The sequence below is a fragment of the Prinia subflava genome, chromosome 1 (assembly GCF_021018805.1).
Source record: "Prinia subflava isolate CZ2003 ecotype Zambia chromosome 1, Cam_Psub_1.2, whole genome shotgun sequence".
Lineage (NCBI taxonomy): Eukaryota > Metazoa > Chordata > Aves > Passeriformes > Cisticolidae > Prinia > Prinia subflava.
In genome coordinates, this window is record NC_086247.1 from 86,714,751 (window position 1) to 86,734,275 (window position 19,525).

The 19,525-nt window shown below is 45.6% G+C and overlaps 1 protein-coding gene across 8 annotated transcripts in view; it reads left to right on the forward strand.

Annotated features, from left to right (window-relative positions):
- Positions 1-19,525, forward strand: part of RREB1 (ras responsive element binding protein 1) — a 133,591-nt gene that overhangs the window by 486 nt on the left and 113,580 nt on the right. For 2 of the 8 annotated variants that reach the window (XM_063401943.1, XM_063401967.1), the window contains exon 1: positions 52-721. The exons of 3 other annotated variants lie outside the window; for them this stretch is intronic. The gene's annotated coding sequence lies outside the window, so the exon portion shown is untranslated. 3 more of the 8 variants (XM_063401950.1, XM_063401976.1, XM_063401957.1) reach the window with 2 other exon arrangements.

The following is a 19,525-nucleotide window of genomic DNA, read 5'->3' on the forward strand; positions in this document are numbered from 1 at the left end:
GCCTTAACTCCGGAGGGACCTATTTCTTTTTTTTTTTTTTTTCCTCTTTTTTTCCTTTTCTTAAGGGTGGGGGGAAGAAAGAAAGATGAGGAAAAATAAACTTCTGGGAGGGGGTAGGCGCGGAGGTGAGGACGTTGCAGCGTGTTGGCTGGTCGTGCGACTTATTTAAAAAATGAAATTCTTGTTAGAGGAGGGGGGAAAAGTTTCCTTTAAAAAAAAAAAGGAGGAAAAAAGTTTGGCTGGCAGCGGTGGAGATGATGATGAGTTCGTGCAGCCTCCCTCTTCCCTTCCCCCGCTCCTCCCTCTCCTCTCCTCCCTCCGCGGCTCCTGGTTTTTTTTTCTTTTTTTTTTTTTTTTCCCTTCCCTGTTGCAGACTTTCTACCAACCAGCGGCACCAGCCGCGGCGTTTTGCCTTCAGGACCTGATGCTCATCCATATTAAACCGTCTGAGCTCAGGAATCCGGCCAGATCATCCCCCCCCTCCTGCTGCAAAGTTTATTTTTAACCAGCCACCGCCACAATTTGGATGGGGCTGCGAGGAAGCAACATCTTCTAGCCCGGCTCGCCCCCGTCTCCCGAGCTTGCCTTTTAACTTTTCCTTCGGGCTTATTTTGCTGCCGGCGGTGGCGGCGGGTCCCGCGGCGGCCCCTGCCCGCTGTTCCCGGCCGGGAGGGCCGCGCCGGAGCCGGGAAGTTGGGATGAAGGCGCCCCTTCTCCGCAGGTAGAGCCGGCTTGCGCCGCGCATCTCTCCGCTCACTTTCCGCTCCCCCGGCAGGGCCGGACGGCCGCGCCTGCCTTCCCTCGGCACCCTGGTACCTCTCCCCTCACTTCTCTACCCCTCTTCCTTACTTTATTTGATTTTTTTCGCCTTTCCTCCACTTTCTCCACCCGCCCCCCCGCCTTCCTCCCCCCGTCCCGGTAGGGACGTGCGTGTCCTTTCCCCTGCCGGCCTGCGCGGCGGGGGCGGGGGGGAGCCGTGCCCGGGGAGGGCGGGGGGCGCTGCCCCCCGTGGGTCCCCCCCGTCCCGCTGCCTTTGTGCGGTGCCAGGAACACATCCCTACGCGGCGGGGCCAGCGGCGGGCAGGGACGCCTGGTCGGCGTCACCACTACAGGAAGGAGCCGGGCAGCATCCGAAGCTGAGGAGGGGTGTCCGGGCTCTCGCCCCCTTCAGCCCCATCGTGGCGAGGGGGAAGAGCGGCGAGGCAGCGGTGAACCCCCTCCCGCAGTGGCGGTGTCTGAGGTGAAAACAAAGTTTGGGGCGGCGCGGCTGCCGCCCCCCCGCCGCGGTGCCCGGTGCGGATGGGAGCCGGCCGAGCCCCGTCTCTGGGCGACTGCGCTCCCTCCCCATCGCCGTTGCTACGGGCCGGACACCGCCGGCGGCGCCGCGGGGGCCGCGCTGAGGATGCGGGGCAGCTCCTCCTGCCCAGTTCGTAAGGCTCGGGCTCGGCATCCCCCCCGCCCCGGCCGCGCAGGGTGAGGGGGCGCGGGGGTCGCGGCCTGAGCCGGGCCGGGCGGGGGAACGGGGTGCGCCGAGATGCTGCAACTTTTTTTTTTTTTTTTCAGCAGAGGGAGGGCGGTGGATTGAACTTTGTCATGTCGCAGATAAGTTTCCTTTGGCTTCTTCTCCCTGCACTTCTCCCCCGCCTCCCTCTGCAGGCACGCTTGGGTTTTTTTTTCTTTTTCTTTCTTTCTTCGTTTTAAAATAATTTTCCCCGTTTCACCTCTCGGCTGCGATATCTTCGCCTGCTCGGCATCCTCGCGGGGTTGCGCAGAAGGAGAAGAGCGCTTCTCCTGGCTCAGCACATTTCCCTGCCCGGGCCGCTGTGCTCGGCCGCGCACCCCGCGGAGGCCCGGGCGCCTCCGTGCCCCGCCGCCCTCCCACGGCCGCGCCGCGGGGTCCGGCCCGCAGCTGATGCTCTGGTCCTGCTCGCCCAGGAGCCAGCATCCTGCCCGGGAGCCACTGGGCTGACTGCTGCAGGGAAGGCGGGGGGGATACCAACCACTCAGTTTTAATCCCAACTCCCTCTTTCGCCTGTTTTCTCTTGGAGATAAGATCAAGTGTATTTACTTATTTGAGAAAGTAAACATCTAGTTCAGTGTGATTTGGGGGCAGTGGTGTAGGAGAGACAGCAAACGCGGTGGATGTTTCCTGCCATTCCGACATCCAGCCCCATGCCTTGGAAAAGAAATGGCTTATTAACAAGGGGAGCAGTTGCTAAATAACGCCGTGTTGTCACCCCTACAGTGCACAGGAGAGAGCTGTTATGATGGCTGAAGTTTTTTCGTTGAGGTCGGTCGTTTTGACACAAGCACTGAGTTTTGTTACCGCAGTTCCTGTTTTCCACAGGGTCAGCGTGCGTGAAAGGGATGCAGTGACTCAGGGTCAGGCCAGCCATATTTGTTTTAGGTTTTAATTTTCTCTTTGAAGACTTAAGGGTATATAGTCTTTTCTTGGTGTGCCTGCATAATGCCGATTAGCTTTAACCGGAGTTGGGTACATCCAGGAAAGAATAGGTCCTTTTGTTTGTTAGAAACCCAGAAACAGCATGAATCCATCATCCAATCAATCAGAGTACCAGGGCTCTCCCTCACCTGCCGGCAGGGACGAATCCAGCCTCTCACGCTGCCGGGCAGCTGTTCCCGAGTGTGGCCTTTTTTGTGGCTCCCTCACCTTCCTCCTCCTGACATCCGTATTTGGAACTGGATTAATTTCATGTAGTTGGAAAGATATCACCCTTTAAGTGTAATCAGGTGAACTTTTATCCTGTTTTCGTTTCACAGACAGCTTCTAGTTGTTAAATTGTTTTCCCATCAGAAGTGACTATTTGTAGTCTCTTACACATTTGAGAACTAACAATGCTAAAGGATATATACATATACATACATATATCTATATATATATTTGACTTATATATCAGGGTGTTGACTGTTTTTCTGGGGTTTTGGTTGGTTTTATTTTTCCCACCTGGACCTGGGTGTTTGAAGCTTCACTTGCAGATTTCAGTGTAATGAAGCATCTTATTCTGACTTAGCTCACCCAGGTTGTGATCCCACTCTTAACTGTTTACAGTATTCAGTGACCCTCTCACAAAATGGCTTTTCTTTTTGATTGAGGATTGGGAAATAACTCGAAGTTTCAAAACTAGGAAAACTGAATCTCCACATTACCTGTCAATAGTATGTGTGATCTCTTTTGGTACCAAAGATAGGCGCAGTGTTTCCCACAGTGTACAAACATTGACCTGTGTAGTGCTTTCCTCACTCCTTAAGGATATCATCACTTTGCCTACCTTGAAGTAACACTAAAGTCATAACAGTAGCTTGACTTTAGTCTGTGAAACTTTCTTCTTAAACAGAAATAGTTTGAATTGCTCTCAGTTGTTTTGAATTTCTCATATAAATAAAAACTGGTGATGCATAGATTAAAAACATATAGATAAATCCCTTTGGTTATATTCATTATCCCTTGTAAAAGTAGGTGGTGCTTAGAAGGTCATAGGATAAGTGTTGCTAAGCAGCTAAACAGAAGGATGCTAAAATTAACCTGAGTGTTTTTGAAAAGGATTCACTTTTTAAGTTGCAATAATTTTTAATTGACTTAAAATACACCTTTTGCTAGTAAGGCATCTGAAAAAAAAACCAACCCTTAAATGCCTAAGTAAAGCTTTCCAGGGACTGTGTCAAATGTTCAAATTATCTACATGCAGGAGTAATTCTACCCTCCCCCAGTATGCCTAAATTTTGCTAACATCAGGCCCTCAATTTGTGCCCTTTGTAAATGTCCTTCCAGAGTTATCTGTTGCTCCAGGAGCATCTGATGTATGTTGGATAGCAGCCTGCAGGGACAGTCCTGGGAAAAAAGAAACTGCAGGAGTTCCCCAGGAACAGGCAGAAAACAAGTAAATCCTGTTAGTCCGAAATCTATGCATGTGTGGAAAAAGCCCCTTTTAACTTTTTTGATGAATGATGCCTAAGTTTGGAAATCTCTGTTTTAGGTGTACACTCTTAAAACATGTGAAATCATGTCTTCCTCTTTCAGCACGATAAATGTTGTTTTGAAATGAGTGTATTGTTGGACCGTGTTACTAGACCAGTTTGTGACGGCTGCCTTGTTGATGTGCTAGCTTCTTTCTTGGGATGTAATAGTCTGTAGAAGAGGATGGTAGTGCTGCTTTTTGTTCTCCTGAAGGTAGTGAGAATGCTTGTTGCTCTCTGTCTTCTGCCTCCTTTCTGAATTCAAGCAAGATGGACAGTCATAGGGTTACAGCTTTAAAATATGCCTTTTCAACAGCATTCTACAGCTTGGAAAAGGGCCAGAAACTGCTTCGTGTTCTTTTGAGAACAGCTTTATCATGGATGTAGTGCTCAGGTACCCTGCAGCTCTGCTGGGAAATCTCTTAAGGAGCAGATGTAAACTTCAAGAGTGAGAAGGAATTGCCTTCTGAGAGTGCAACAGTTTTTTTCTTGCTTTAGGGTGGGAGATTTGACTTGACTAGTTGTTGTTCAGCAGTTAAAGCAGATTTTCTTCAGGGAGGCATATGAGGAATCCTTTCTGTGTGTGCATTGTTTTATTTTGTTTGTATTTTGTTTGCTTGTTTGCTGCTTTCTTTTTAATATCCTACATAAACCAGCACCTGTGGGAGCTGTGGCTTCCCCCTCTCCCCCACGCACATGTAGAAGAATCTTTACAGGCAGTGATTTCAAAGGCAGCACTTGGGTATTTTGGGGAATGTCACTCTCTGGTGATACACTGAGAAGTTAAGGTATTTGTGTGGAGCCAGGATGGGATTGAAGCTTGCAGAGCTTTGCCAGGCCAGGTTTGGTTATCAGCGTTTGATTACAAATGAGCATAGGTGAGGTTGGCTGAGGTGGGAAGTGCTGGCTCTGTTCTGGGGTACTTCTGAACAGGAATTTCAGGAGCATTGACTCTTTGTTCTTCTTTGGTGCAAGAAATCTGATGATGGCTTATCTTTGATGTCTGCCAGTGATGTTTTTCCCACCTGAAGGTGTTCCCTTCACCTCACCCTATACCACTCTGTTTTGAATACCAACATTTGAGGGCCAGTGACTTAAAAGAGTACAAACTTCTGAGACAGCAGTACCACAGCATCTCACCCTCCTTCTTTCAGCGTTTTACTTGGAGCAGGGTGACAGAACTTATTTAGAGCTTGTGCTAATGCTTTGTTATGAAATGTTGAAAAGTAGAAATAATTGCCAGCTGGGGCATATGCTCTCTGCTCCTGTTGGGTGGCTTGTTCATGTTGTGGTGGAAAAGGGTCATAACAAGGAAAAGGGCCTGGACAAAAGGGAGAAGAGTCAGTGGGATACTTGGCTTGTGGCTGTGCTGGTATGAAACCTGTTAGAGCAGCCTCCTGCAGTCACAGAGGAATTGTTCTGATGTCACTGAGCAATGCCTGGACCTGAGCTTCCTTTAGAAACAACACAGGCCTTCAAGTGTATCCTGCTTTTTTTTTTTTTTTTTTTCTTTTTTTTTTCTTTTTTCTTTTTTCTTTTCTAATAATAACATTTCAGCCTTCAGGTTGGCCAGCCTAGCAATCAATAAAGGTGGTTGCCTTTGACTAGGTGCTTTGCAAAAATACGTAGTTGATGGGTGGTGACTGTTTATTCAGAGTGATTCAACTAAGTAAGGCTAAGGGAATCTGAATACCTCTTTAAAGATGTAGAGAGAGGCAGCTGTTTCAACAGCAGGATTCATCTGCAGTCCCAGCCATCCACAGAGGTGTTACAGCAAGGGAAAAGAAAAACTGTCAAAATCCCCCAGGGCATTGTTAGGCTTCTGAGCTAAAACAGGTATTCCAAGGACCATTAGAGAGGGAGGCCTTTCAGGCCTTGATGACCTCTCCTGTCTACTTTGCAGGTCTTCCTGTAGGAGCATGTGGAATGCAAGTTTCAAATTCGTTTTCCTGCATCTAACCTTACTGAGTAAAAATGTTTTTTGTTTAATGTTATTTACTTATATAATCTCAGGATTTTGAGAGATCGTTTTCCTTTTGAAGAAGACATCCCCACATCCTGCTGTCTGAAATTTCTTTGAAGATCCATTTGCACAAGGGATGTTATTTGTGTAGGGCTCTGAAAAAGTGTGGGAAAGGTGCTTGCACACAATGGCCAAGTGACTTCCCAGTGTCAGCTTTGAAAAATGGAGTTTAGACTTTCAAGTCTCTCTGGACAAAAAATGTGTTAAGCTTGGAAATTTTCGGTGCTGCTGTGCCTAAGTGACTTGTTAATTTGGTTCTAAAAGAGAAAGGTATTTTGTGATCAGTAGTGGAATTGCCAGCCTCTCATACATGTAGAACTTCTCCACTTGGCATCTCCTGGTAGATACTTTAACAGGTGTTAGCATGTGCTTTCTTGAAACAGCACACATGTACTCGTAGGTGTTTTAGGAATGGGGGCTTGCATCGTCTGTCCTTTGAAAATGGAGGATGGTCAGCCGTTGACAAACTTTTTTTAGTTAATTCAGGTATGTGCTTCCTGTCAGAGGACGAGAGAAACAAAATGTTCGCGTTGAAGTGTAGCTGGCTTTTGTTTTTATTGTGTGTGATTAGCTGGCTTTGACGGGAGCCCTTGTTAGTCCTGTTTCATACAGCAGGTGATGTCAGTGTTCAGGTGTATCGGTACCTGGGAGTGCTTTGCTCAGAGCTCTTGCATCACAGCAGTAAATTCCACTGCTGTGTCCAGGCTGGACTCCTTCGCACTGGGAACATGAGGGCTTGGACGAGGGAGAGCTGCTTTGATTTTGCACCAATAGGCAGCACTACTTCCTTGTTAATTTGGACCACTCACAGTTTTGGGTAGGGCAAAGACCCTAGTTTAAGTTCCTCTTTTTGTTACACTGAGTGTATTTTGTTCATTAAATTAAGTTCATCACATCTCACTGCTCTCTGTGTTTTGAGAAGATGAGAAGCAACCAGGTCACGAATACCTGTGTGCTGTTCCTCATTCAAGTGTGCATTTTTTTCCTGATGTTGATGCAGTTGCCAGTGTTTTGAGGAAACACACAAGGTGTCTGTGGCATCTTGTGCATGTGCTCACCTGCTTCATCCCCTCCTTCTCCCCAAAAGCATTAAGGTATCCTGAATTGGTCTTCAGCTGTGTAACTTGCAACACAACTCACATATTTAGCTGTGTGTACATCCTTATGCTTTTGGGTGGGAGGAAGGAGGGCTGCAGAAGGAGGCTTGCTTTCTAAGCAAGATACTGAACGTTCAGGAAGTAGAAGCACGTGCCCTAGAAGCCAGCTGTAGAAGAGCTGTAGCTGGATTACTAAGGGATTCCATTTGTGAGGTTTGACTATATTTTCCAGGGGAAGAACTAGGAGTGCTGTGACAAGTGTTCCTCTGCATCTTGTATTTAGTTGTCAGGTATATTTCGTTTCGTATATTTCAACCACTGCAGGTATCATTTGTTTTTCTACCTTATCAGATGGCTCAGCCAGGTGTTGCTAAGTACATCCTACTAAGTACATGCTACTATAATTCCAAGTAAAGTCCAAGACTGTGGTCACTGGCAGCTTCTGGAAGAAGTCTTGGAGCAACCTCCCAGCCTTTACAGCAGATAGGTGTCTTTTCTGCTTGGTAAGATCTCCTGTCACCCTCTGGACTGTCAGGATCCTGACTTGTCCATGACATAAAAGGGTAAAGAGAGCTGTATCACAGTGCCCATGTTTCCCTTGTGGAAACTTGCTTTATTGTTGGAAACTGATTTTGTTCAAAAAATGAAGAATTTTATTTCATATCAGTGTTGCCTACGCTTGGGAGAAATAGTCTCCATCCCTTGTCTCCGTTCCTCCTTTTTGTAAAATGGCAGTATCTTTTTGCTGAGCGTGCAGTGGCTACCATGGTCAGCCAAAGCAGGGGCTGAATTTCTAGGGATGAGGGAAATGATGGAAATGATCCGTACCTCAGAGTGGATACTGGTTACCTTGGGAGGAAGCCATGCAGATTATAAACTCTGCAGGAAGGATCTGGTGGATTCTGTAAACTCTGCAGCCTCAGTAACTGCAGTTTCAAGCAGTTCCCAGTCTCTGCTTGCAAAGCTTTTGGAACTTGTAAGCTCTTTAAATCTAGTGACTGAGGATTTTCCATGCTTCTCTTTTCCCTTGAGAGAAAAAAAAGTTGGAAATAAATAGCAAGGTTACTCATTTTAAATGCTCAAAATCCAACAAAGTCGAGGTGTTCACAGAACAATTAAGTAAATGAAGGTGAACACAGATCATGCCCTGCCACAGTTGCTGTTCCATGTTTAAAAAATCAATAGATATGTAAATAGTAGGTAAAAGTGGAAAACGTGTCTTCATTTGAATCAACAACAAAATTCTTTCAGGCTTCTCTGGACTAAGATTTTATGTGGGGTATGTACAGCTGAAAGCTCTTGAGAATTCACAGCATGAAAGACGCCAGGAAACTTTAAAAAACTGAAATACTAATAATGTCTTTGTATTTTTTTGGTGTTTGAAATTCCTACAGGTGTAGTTACAGTCAGTGCATCTGTTTTAGGAGCTTGTTTGATAAACAGCAAATGGAATTTGCAATATAATAGTCTATTTTTACTAAATGCTTCCATCCAGGTTTTGGGCATCATTACAAGTGTGGCCGTTGCTGTGTCCTTTTTTAAAATCCTAGAGTACTTTTACTTTCTTGAGTGTATTCAGTCTAGTGAGTAGGAGGAGGACTTGTCCTTCCCAGGCCTGTCCTTCCCTGCAGGAAAAGGGGAATGTAGAGAATTCTCCCCGAGGATGGATTTGGGACAGAGATGGCCCCTGTGTGTTTGGGGCCAGAGTTTTTATTTGCACCATTGCGTAATTCACTCTCCATAGCAAAAGATGTGGGCTAATGGCTTTGCAATGCCACATAGGCCACAGGCTTGCACGTGGCCGTGGTCTGCCCCAGAGCCGAGTGTGCTAGCGCTGCACTGTAGATGTACTGATGCCTCCCTGGAATTGTCCTGGAGGTTCAGGACAGAAGGATCTGCTGTTGCCTGACTTTCGACCTCGTGCACTGGCAGCCTCTCTTGTGCTTGCACAGCCTGAATCGACTGACTTGCAGTAAATGTTTCCGTTTGTGTGCTTGCTGTCTTTTCAAAATGATTGCTAAAAAGTGTTTGGGCCAAAAATAATCTACACTGGACAAGAAGATGCCAGCAGCATGTGCAAATTGCATGCTGTAGTTACTGTCCCAGCTACTAATTCAAACAGAGCTGCACAGATGTGAATTAGGAAAGTCCAGACTGCTGATTTAAAAATTTCCAGTATTTCTGGTAATGGATGTTTATGTGAGCTGCCTAGTCCAAAGACCCAGGAAGTGAACTGGTGGTGGTCTTTGTTTAATTCCTGGTACACAGATGCCAAGTGTTAGGCTTTGATTTCCTACTCTGTAAACTCTTCGGGGCAGGGATCAGCATTCAATTACTGAGTTTTGAAAAGCCACCTAACACACTGTGGAACCGACCTGCACAGCACTACCTCAGTATAAATGTTTAATTATAACTATCTTCTTACCCCATAGTGGAGCCTTTCCAGATACCAAGGTAGAGGCATGCTGGGAACCTGCACTGCTCCTGCTGAGGTGTCTTGTATAGACAGCTTTGGTTGCAAAGCAGAATTTGGGCAGCTCTCATAAATACCTGCTTTGCACTTGGGGGATTGATTATTGACTTCTTCTCTAGGCTGTATAGGTGCAAGTACAGACACATGATCAGGAGACTGCCTCTGGTTGGTTGGTTTAGAAGCAAATACATTCCTAGCTTTTATATGTGTTCTAAACCATCAGTCGAATAGCATCCTTCTCTCTCCTTTTTGCTTTAGATCTATATGTGAAAGGGACAAATGTCAGAGTTCTGAAATTAGGAAATTAGAAGAAGAAACTGGGAGTAGAAAGATGTCACCCCCTCAGTATGTCACCTTCCCAAGACTGAAATATGAAGTGCAGTTGCTGGCTCCTACCATTCACAAAGTCCTTTAATTCTGTTGCCTTGAATGACTTGTGTTGTAGTTTTAAACTGAATTCTTAAATCATCCCAAAAGTGATGCATGTATCATTCGTTATGTTTATACAGCATAAAAGCATATGGAGTAATGGAAACATCTAGAAATGAGACCTCCAGAGAAGACTCCCATTTTAATCAGGTTACTTACTTGGATTAAACCAACCCAAATTTAAAACACATGGGCTCATGTACTAAACTAGTTGCACTTTCAGCACTCCAGGGGTCCGTCTGGGAGTTTATCGGTGTGTTGTTGTAGTCTGTTCCATCCAGCTTTGCAGAAGCAGTTTGGTGTTACTAAGGTTGGAATAAGCTGATGTCAGATTTTTGTCCACAGTGCATAGCAAGTAGAGGTCAAACACTTGTACAGCCGGTGATACTATGACTTGTTAAGAATGTACGCAGCAGGTCGCTTTTCAAAACATCTTTTGAAAAGCAGCCTGTGAGAGCAGTGCCATGTAGAAGAGACATGCATCTTCCTCTGGCATCAGCAAATGGATGCATCCTATCACATTGGACTGCTGAGCATGTTTAGTCATGTTACTGTAATAAGCTCTGGGAACAGGAATGGGTTCTGCCCTGTTGTGCTTCGGGAAGATTTGAATGAATTTGACTGGTTTGTTCCAGGGAAACTCGTGTTTCTATGAGCTGCTTTTGTGCTTGGTGCAGAGAAGTAAGGAGTCGAGTTTGTTTCGTGGCTGAAGGAGTGTTTCTTTGCATTACAAGATTGCTAACATTACAGTACCTAAATTCTTATTCTTTAGAAGAGATAAAACTATAAGCATGACTCCCAGAATTATCAGTGTTTCTGGTGCTGATATTGTACAAACCTGTTTGGTTTTGGGAGTCCCCTTTGCCCAGATAAACTTGAGTATTAGGGACCTTTCTTGTGCTTCCAGCCATAGCCCTCAGGTGTCTCTATTTTTCCTGCCCTGAAGGTGAATCATCCTCCAACATACACACATGTAAATTTTAAACGAGCCTTGGTAGGGGTTACCATCTTTATCCTTATGTTCTTCTTCTGATAGCTCTCAAGATACTTTCTGAATTTGCTAGGGAGTGTGTGCGTGTGTGCGTGTATGTCAGCAGCAGGTCTAGATTGAGCCAAGCACTGATCCTGCAGACGCTTCAAACATGGATATAAATCTACATAAGCAGGTTGTTCCTTTAAAGTCAAAATACTGTCATGGACAGAAGTTGGGGGAAGTGTTCCGGGATTGGGGCCTGCCTTTAAGGTTCAGAAAAAGTATTTGTGACACAAGCCAGAATCTTTAACCCATGTGAGCCACAGCTCCAAACTCCTCTCACCAACTTCTGAACTTCTTCAGGAGGCATTGCGCAGCCCAAGGGATTGTCGCAGCTCTTGCAGCCTGAGAAGAGTTGGTTCTGAAGAGAAGTGGCCAGAAACGTGGCCGTGAACCCAGACTTCTTCAATACACGGTGTGTGCAAGAGTTAAATGAAAGTACTCCAGCAGCTCATGTGCTCTCTGTGTGCACATACTTTCCTAATCTTGACATGGGGTCTGAGCTGCAGGCTCGGAGGGTGTATGTGAAGTTGGCTTGGCTGTCACCTTTTCACTCCCCGGATCTGGCTGCGGCTCAGCTCGGGGACGCACCTCGCCGCTGGGATTACTGGCTGCAGAGAGCCAGCTGCCCACAGCTTGCCCCCGTGGGACTGGCTGGGCCGAGAGGTGCCCTGGCGCACCTCTGCTGCCCTCACACTGCTTCCTGCCCTTGTGGGGGGCAGTAGAGGGAAGAAAAAGTGCTGCACTGGGCCCCCCTTTCCTGCGCCTGGAAGTTCTCTTCAGCCCTCTTGTGCCCTTGGGTCAATCTGGACGAGCTTTCTGCTCCTCTGCCATCATCATGTGGCTGGAGAGTAGCTGCCTCCATGGATGGGTCTGCTTTAGGACAGGAACTGTGGTACAGAGTGGTCTTGGTGCTGGTGGGCTGTCCCTGCATGTGCGGAGAGGAAGGGCAGAGCACGTGTTTTTCTCCTCGAGGTGACAAAGTCCTACGAGCAGCTTGGTCTTTGGCTCTCCGGGAAGAGAAGCTGCAGTTCTCTCAATCCACACCACGCTGTCAAAAATCACTGAGCATTTCTGACCACAGGCTGGAAATGAAAGCTGCCAGTCTTTTTTTTCCACTTAAGTTTCTTCTTTGGAGAAGCTGCCAGTGGCCACCTTGCCCCACCCTGCAGACGTGTGGGCGGGAGTGGGGGTAGCCGGCAGGAGGGAACATCACCAAAAAGGCAGAGTGATTTGGCTCGTGGCCACACACAGGAGCAGGAACAGCTGCCTGGATGGCCCCCGGAGCTTCACTGATGTCAGCAATACCAGTGCTCCTTAAAACACAGCACCGTGTGTGGGGAGTGACAGGGAGCAAGGCTGGGAGCAGCTTGAGGGGGTTCAGCAGCACATAAAGACACCTCCACGATTCTTTTTTTCACCACCCCACCACCCCCCCTTCTTTTAAACAGACCTCTACTTTCTATAGGAATGGGAAGGGTTTGGGTGAGTGAGAGTTATGAGAAATTCACAAAACTAAAACAAGTTACAAAAAGCAACGAGCAGAAAGAATAGGCATTGTAAAATTTGCATGTGGCTGCAGCGTGTCTGTTTGCTTGGGTTTTTTCCTCCTAAGGGAAGTGTGGCTGGGAACAGTTCAGCACTGTCGGATAAATCTGCTCCCTCCTTTGTCCCCCATGTTGTCTCTGAGAACCTGTCACACTGTGACAGATCGTACTGTCAAAGACCGTACTGTGTTTGAAAAGTATCTGGCTTGCCTTGGGATGCTGTATGAAACAGGGCAGGATGTGGCATCCTGCGGGGAGCATGTCATGTGTGCTTACTTGGCCTCCTGCGTGTGCTCGAGCAGAGGAAGGGAATGCACATCAGACGAGCGCAGTTGTTCGCAGCTTCCTTCCACTCCCCTCGGCTGTTCCAGAGAGGCGGCACTTCGCTCCGCCCGTGGGGTTTACCGAAGCTGCCGTTCCTGGTGTGCTGATAACCAGGCTCCCTGCTGGAGATGCCTCTGCATGGTTAAGGGCGGGGGCTGTCTCATGACTGCCACGATGTGGGATGCACAGTGCAAAATTACCCCTGTCATAGGTACTGAACTGGATGATTGTGAGTTCCTTTCAGGCCAAAGATGGCTTTTTCCAGTTTAATAGCTAACATAGCAGTTTCCAGAAGTCACAAGAGAATCTGACGTGTAGCTGGAAGTGCTGAGGGAAGAGGATACCAGCTTTTCCAGAACTGTGCAGCTCAGTCACAGAACGAGGTTGGACTGGACATGAAACTGGATTCCAGGGTGACGTGGTGATTGCAGCCTCTGCCGGCTTTGCTTCTTCCCACAGCTGGGGAGTTGATTTTCCCAGTAGCCCTGTGCCAGCATAGTCCTGCTGCTAGTCTTGTGGTGTTATCCCAACACAGAAGTCGTGCTTGAATTGCTTGCAGAGTGGTAAGCAGCACGCAAATCTAGGCGACAGGGGTAAGCCAGCCTACCCAGGCTTCTTGCAAAGCTGAATTTGCAAAATGCTGTCTCCATCAAGGGCAATGTAATAATAAGTTGCAGAGATCCAGTCTTGAAAAACAAACAGTGAAACACAGGCGTTGGGGGAGGAGGATGTAGTGCTCTTTTATAAGGCTCTTGCTTTTTGTTAACTCAGGTTAACTTTACCAATTAGATTAACTTTTCCCATATCATTCCAGAATTCTTGTAGTAATTAGGGAAAATGACAGAGGGTCACAGCACTCATACGTGGCTGAGTGAGCATCTAGTCACATTCTTTTCAATTGGGACAGTGGCATGAAGAATTTCTTTACTGAAGGTCACAGAGGGAGACGGTAAGAGAGGCAGAAAAAGAGCCCAAATGCTGTGAATCCAGTGCTGTGTCTCCACCATTAGATCACGCTTCCTGTCTAGGCAGATGAACCCACATAAAAACCTCGGTTCACAAACAGATGACATTCAAGTACCACCAGCATTGTAAAATATGGCTAGGACTAATATATTTGCTCTGACTTTCATCTTGAGTGCCTGGTGGAACACCTGTAAGTATTTACATTTTAACATGAGCTTTTGTGCTTGTGAAAGCAGACAGTTTGACAGCAATGACCTCTCACACAAAAGCCTGAATAAGTGATGAACTTCCAACAAATCCATGACCTGAACTCTGCTGGATGCACATTGAAGGCGACAAGTTAATATGGCCTGTGGCAGTACCAACAAGAGGCCTGCTCTGTGCTGGGCTCTTCTGGTGGAAGTGGTCCACAAACGAGCCTCTAACCACTGTCCCTATCGAAAGGCCTGGCAGTAAGCATGCCTGTATTCACTGGCTGAGTGAGAACCTGGGGCAGACATTTGATACAGAAAAAACTTAATTTTTTTCTGAAGGTTCTTGTCCTGCTGCTCTGCTCTGACCCTGGGTGAAGGGTTTGGTTTGTGTTGCAGAGGAGGCAGAAGGGTGGATGTGTCTCCTCCCAAGTGGAGCACTTCAGAGTTTGCTGTGTCTGAATTGAATTGAGTGGTAGTTAAAACTTCAATTATGGGCATCTCTGGAGTTGGATGTGTCGCTGCTGCAAGCACAAGTAACCACTGGCCGTCAGACAGGGATGACAGCCCTGGTACAGTAACCCCTGAAATCACCCTGACCTGAATCACGTTGAAGCTGCGGCTCTGGCTATGTTTCCTCAGGACTGCCCTGTCCTGGAATGAGCAGTTCCTGGTACCTGTTTCTCCAGTGAAGCTTGGATTCAGAGCAGAGAATGCCTCCTCATGCTGACAGAAATGCCTCTGGATCTGTTGCAGGAGGTGTTTTCAGTTCTGTGCTAAATTTTGTGGAGTAAGTCATGCTGCGTTTTTTGCCTGCAGAATGGAAAACCACAGGGAGTCCTGAGTGTGTCTTAATACCAAGTCAGACCCAAGATGCTGGTTAATGTGGATTTGTCAAAAGAGTATGGCAAAAGGGCATCTACTAATGATGCTTTTCTAATGTAGTCTATCAGCTTCATGCAGCTTCTGGAATTCCTTGAGTTAAGGGATATTTACATAGTTGCAGTATTTAGGTTCAAGAATTCTTTTTTTGTGAGCTTGTCCAGTGGCTTTTTGAACCTGTACTGACTCTTGGTATGTTTTGATGGTGAGTTTTGCAGTTTATCTGTATGCTGTCTTGGAGAGGAGGTGAAAAATTGATTTTCTAAATCTCTCATTTTATGCTTTCACTTAATACCATTTAGGACTTGAACTGAGGGAAATAGCAAGTATTCATTCTCTACTAACCTTCTCCACACCTTTCAGGATTTTCTGGACCTCTGCTATCACCTCTGGGGTGTTCCTCCCGGGTTGGAGCCCTAATCTGAGTATGCATTATTATGCAAAAATTGTTCCATACTTTTGATTACAGCATTCATCGATGCTTTTTAAAGCTTTGGTTTGCCTTGTTAATATCTATCACAGGCACATGCCAAAAATACTTTATTTGCCTAGATATTTATTGCTGTAAGGCATATACTTGGACAGGCTTTAAAGATTTCCAGGTGGTGCCATGATCCTGCAGCAGCATTTTTGTGAAACTTTCTCCACGTTGGCAAGTCGCAGTCAGAAGATGCTGATTGGTGAGGTTGTTTGTAGGTCTGGCCGAGTTACATCCATCCTGATTGCTTGAGAACTGCTTGTTTAAATGGTGCTTTTCTTGCTGTTTTCCTTCCCAGATATACTGCTGGTTTCCATGAGCAATGTGCCTGTATCCCCCCCACTTAATATGCCCCCCTGCTTCCTCCCTACAAATGGCAGCCTGAAGCATGGCCAGTGTATTTAAAACTTTGATGAATACAGCTTACCAGAGACAAGGGATATTTATCCTTGCTTGCTGTGGGTGTTTCTGTAGGTTCCACTTAAACTGAGAGATACTACCCTCAATAAAGTTTGTCCACTTCCTTTGCTGCCTCCTGATTTGGGATGATGACTAGGATTCATCCATCAGTTTATTCTTGGCCGGTATCAGAGGAATTGTTTTGAGCTCACTGAAGTAAAATTAGCATATTCTGCAATTCTGCTGTTCTCATGCCTTTTTTTTATATTTGCTAGTTGTGAACCACTTGGCCACCTGCAGGACTGACTGGTCCATGTTGGTGGACTTTGAGATTTTATTTTTTGCAACTGAAACAATTTTGCTTCAGTACTAGCCATAGTGCTAGTATTTACTTAGCTAGATTGCTTTACAAATCAGTGCTTACAAGGCTGCCGAAATGCAGCCGCTTGTGGAGAGTGAGGAAGGAGAGGTTTAGATCAGGTCATGCTAACCCCTTTCTTCCTCTGTGTGCTGCACATTCTTCACTGCTGACATGGCCTGAAAAGGAACCTTGCCTTTTAAAGCTCTACCTTAACCTGCCCACCAAGTTATTCGTACTACTTGATTGGTGTTTAGCGGTTGAAAACTTTATTCCAACTTGCCTGAACTGGGAACTTAGTTGCAAGGGTGGCACTAGTGATTTGAAACCTTCTGGTAAGGGAAGCCTTTCACAGTGAGAACTCAGTTTTACCTAGCTTACTTACTCCCTGTATTAAGCCTCTCAGGATTGATGAAATGTAGTGAGTGGTCTTAGGAGAAACAAGCCCTGTTCATCAGGTAGTACTGATTTATGATGATAATCTTTGAAGGTTGCTGTGTGTAAACCCATTCTAAATAAGCTGTTCGGCACTTAATAATGACTCTGTAGGCTTTGTGAATTATATAGTATTTGAAAGTGGCAAGCATATGTATTCGGAGAAAGGAGGCAGGGGCTGTTCTTTTAAACTACCAAGTTGTGGTTGTAGGTCTGATTGTTGAATTCAGAGCTCCTCTTGTATTGCACTGCTCCTGCTCTATGCAATTAGTAACTTAAATTTAATATCATAAAGGTCATGTGAGGAGCAAGGAATGAAGCTGTAGAATGGCATATGGTTTGCAGGTGTCTCTCTGCTCTTGGGTGTTAGATCAGGAAAACCTAAAAATAAACATAAAATAAAGTCATTGTGTATGTGTAAGCAGGAGGGCATGTTTATGTTGCTTTAATTAGAAGTATTTTCTTGACTGCTTATTTTCTTGGGGTATGTATTCAAAATAATAAATATTTAAAATATCTTCAAGGTATGCCTTAAAGTGCTAGGCCAGAAAGCTGATAAAGACCTTTTGTATTTGTCCCTCTGTCTTTTGAAAGTTCAGTTTTGGCTCAGTCAGTTCTCTTAGCAGACTTACCGTGCAGCTGAAGTAGTTGTGCTGGCAGAAGGAGATGGGAGAAGAACAGAGGATGACAGGACTTTGGATTGCAATGCAGGTAGAACAGATTTTTTAAAAGCCCAGGCAACCATTATTGAAAAGACCCTTGCTCAAACCATCAGAACCATCATGACTTCCTAGTGAAGCAAGGGACTGGATGAAAAGTGGAAGAATCAAGTTGGATGCCTTTTTGTCAGTTTATCTTTGCAAGGTCCTCGAATCAAACATGGATGCAACAAGGTGCATTGCCTGCTAGGATGGGTCCTTGATCCTGGAATCAGTACTGCTGGGTTAATGAATTCCTGTAGACAGAGCCTAATTCAAGCTTGCTCGATGGGTGGGGGGTGATTAGCAATGTCTGTTGTATCTGTCCTTGTATATAGGAACTGCATCTGCTGTGTATGTTGGGCTTAGTATCTTTGCTGTCTTGGACTTGTGATGTTGAAAAACCAGCACAACCATTTTGCATTTTTAAAGATGCTTCATTTTTAACATGTAGGTTCTTACCTGCCCTCTGGCTTCCAGCCTACTTCTCTACAGGGGAGAATGAGCATCCCCTCCACGGCTCCTGTCAGTTCATGGGTGTCTCTGCTGTGATTCCAGTAACTGTAAGAGTGGCAGGCTTATGTTAATAGAGCCACTTTGCCCAGTCCCTCCCCTCTTCCTTTTCCCACTTGCCCCTGTCTTTCAGGTACATAGTGGTGTTTGCCTTTAAAGGTTGTGTTTAGCACCACTTGTATTCAAGCATCTTCCCTCTACCACTTCAAGGCAAGTATTCTTCCAGGTATGTGACTGCAAACAATGCAAAGGGAAAAATCTCAATGGCGATCTGTCTTGATGTTTTTTATCTCTTTGAAGATGCATTTTTTTAGGAGTCTTTTGATATTTAGGTATTTCCTCCCAGCTTTCCCTTTTCTGGTGTGTCTTTACCTTGGTAACTAAAAAAATTCATAATGACACTGAATTAGTGACTTCAGAATGGTTTCCTTGGCAACCTAAATGGGCACGGGACATCATAGGATGAAGAAACAGTAAAATCAGCTTGAAGAGGTTTGGTTGTTTGGGGCATTTTTGTAATTTGTTTACCTTCTTCACCTCTAGCAGTCCACTCCTGCTGTTGTAGTCTTCTGAGATGCTGATACAAGGGTTTGTGGGGTTTCACTGCAAGCCTTATCTCTCAAATGTTCTGAGTAGCCAGTCCTCTTTGATTTTTTTGTCTTTGAACAATCATACCTCACCAACTTTTGTTTTGATCAATAAAGGAGAAGCAAATCATAGGCTTTCCCTTGCATGGGAATGAGCAGCTGAAGGAAGGGAAGAGCTTCTGGAAAGATGTTGACCCTCAGTGCAAGCAGCACAAAACTATGTGCTGCTTTTATCAAGAGGCTTGAGAGTTTTGGCGGCAAAGATAGTCTCATCTTCCCACCTTATCACACATTCTTTGTTTTCTCTCTTGATGCAAATCTTGTTACTGCATTAGCTGTGTAAAAAATTCTGGAAATCAGGTCTGCTTTAGCTGTTCTGTTTCCAAATTATTTTCCATCTTAAGAGAGTATCTTTCTTAATCATGCTTGATATTGTGTAAGGAGATCATGTTTCATCATGTAAGGTTGTGGTCCAGGTTTTGTTCTGACTGGACTGGTACAAATCTGATGTAGCTTTGCCAGTGTTGGTGTGTCTTCTGTGGAAAAAGTCGGTTTGAGTAGCCAGGGGCAGAGTATCAATCACAGCCCAGAAATACCAGCTTAAGGAAAATAAGAGTGAAGACTGATGTAGGTTTTGTTGGAATGCCCAGGCTTCTATTATAAGATGTGAAACCAAACATATGCTAAAAGCCAAGTAAGTACAAAGACTGCAACAGCACATTTCCAAGAAAATTGTCGTGTTGCAGAGGAACATGGACTGAAAGGGCCTTATAGCATCTGCACATTTAATACATGCTCTATCAGTAGCTATCAGTTACAATAGTCCCACTTGTTTTTCGACTTCTGCAGTTATTTTTTTGTAACTGTTTGGGGGAGTAGCATATAAAACAGGGCAGCATGTAGAAATCCAAAACTCCAGCCAAAAGACACCTCCTTTTTGTGTCTACGTGTTGCAGCTGTCTATCTCTTGGCAGCAGGCAGCCTGTGTAGAATGTGAGGTTTTAGCACTGAAGCGTGGAAGAGAGAACGAAAGGGTTCTGAAGTTAAAACATTCTTTTCTAGAGAATTTCAGTCCTCACCATTCCTTAGTTATTTGGAGACTGTAGGGCTGTTTTTT